The sequence below is a fragment of the Epargyreus clarus genome, unplaced genomic scaffold (genome assembly GCF_041222505.1).
Source record: "Epargyreus clarus isolate Ecla_fem2 unplaced genomic scaffold, WU_Ecla_fem_2.2 ptg000007l, whole genome shotgun sequence".
Lineage (NCBI taxonomy): Eukaryota > Metazoa > Arthropoda > Insecta > Lepidoptera > Hesperiidae > Epargyreus > Epargyreus clarus.
The window spans coordinates 2199569-2200838 of record NW_027332215.1 but is presented as its reverse complement, the minus strand read 5'-3'; the positions used below and the strand labels follow the sequence as shown (position 1 = coordinate 2200838).

At 30.6% G+C, this 1270-nt stretch overlaps 1 long non-coding RNA gene across 1 annotated transcript; it reads right to left on the bottom strand.

Moving 5' to 3' along the window:
* Positions 1–378: 378 nt before the first annotated feature.
* LOC140743079 (uncharacterized) lies at positions 379–812 on the bottom strand. Its single transcript, XR_012102367.1, has 2 exons — positions 736–812; positions 379–640 (listed from the first exon to the last, which is right to left on the bottom strand). It is a non-coding gene; the product is annotated as an uncharacterized LOC140743079 (long non-coding RNA).
* Positions 813–1270: the final 458 nt, after the last annotated feature.

The following is a 1270-nucleotide window of genomic DNA, read 5'->3' as shown; positions in this document are numbered from 1 at the left end:
GAACAATTCGTAGGGGTTTATTTTCTTCAAATCATGTTCGTTTAATTGTTAAAAAACAATAATTTACACTTAAACTTGCAACACAACAGTGGAAAAACATCATGGCGGTAGTGATTACCGTAATAATGTCATCTGTCATTCTATTTTAACTTGACTACATACATTATATACGTTTTTATATATTTTTTACGCGAATGGGCGTAGATATATAAATATTGTAGATATTGTATGTATTGAGAAACAATGCCTATATTTGATAAACATTAATTATATTTACTTTCATAAATCTTGACTAAAAACAAACATACCAAAATATGTACTTCTATACCAATTTATTTCAGTTAAAACATTTAAGTGTGTAAATAAAACAACTTTAAGTACACATTTGATAATATTTTACTTATTCTTCACTTAGATACATTATTTATTCATTTTCAATATCTTCCCTTATCCATATTTTCATCCAATCATGTAGCAGGTTCTGTAATATCTTGTGACGAGCTCAGCCCAAACATCAAACAATGGTCATAATGTGAGCGCAACTACCTACGAGTACGGTTCGTTGCCCAGCGATGCAGTTGCAATAATAACTGATTATTTTGTCATCCCAAGAATGTCCTTGCCTTGCTAATGCAATTATCTAAAAAAAGAGAAATGTAAAAAGATTAGCTTCTCTAGTTTAAAATTATTAACGATTATTTCACGATTAATACAACTAACAGATGTATAATTTACCTGATGATGTTGAATCCTTGTCAACGCAATCCACAGCCATCGCACGAAAATCTCAAGAGTCCATAAAACATAAGCTGGGTACAAGTGAGGTAGAATCAGTCCAAAATCGTAAGCAGCACAGAGCAGAAAACATATTCAGGATTAAAATTGAATCTTCTCACCAGTACATATTGATTCAACGTTTACATTGGAGTCCACTATTATTATATAATATGTATATATCCACTTTACACATATCAAATTGACAACTTCTTCTTTTTTAATTTGACATGTCACTTACATCTATAAAACCAGATACTATTTAAAAGGTGGTTTTGTTATAATTATTATAAATAATTAATTAAATTCAGAAATAATAACGGGATACCCAAAACAAAAGCCAGGTTGTAAAGAACTAAGGTAACAATAACTTTACGACAAAAACAGCGAAATACAGAATTACCGACATCCAAAGAGTATAGTAACCTATGTGTGGAGTACACATAGGGTCCCTGACCGACATCGACAGTTTTTAAAACTTGACATGACAGTATTC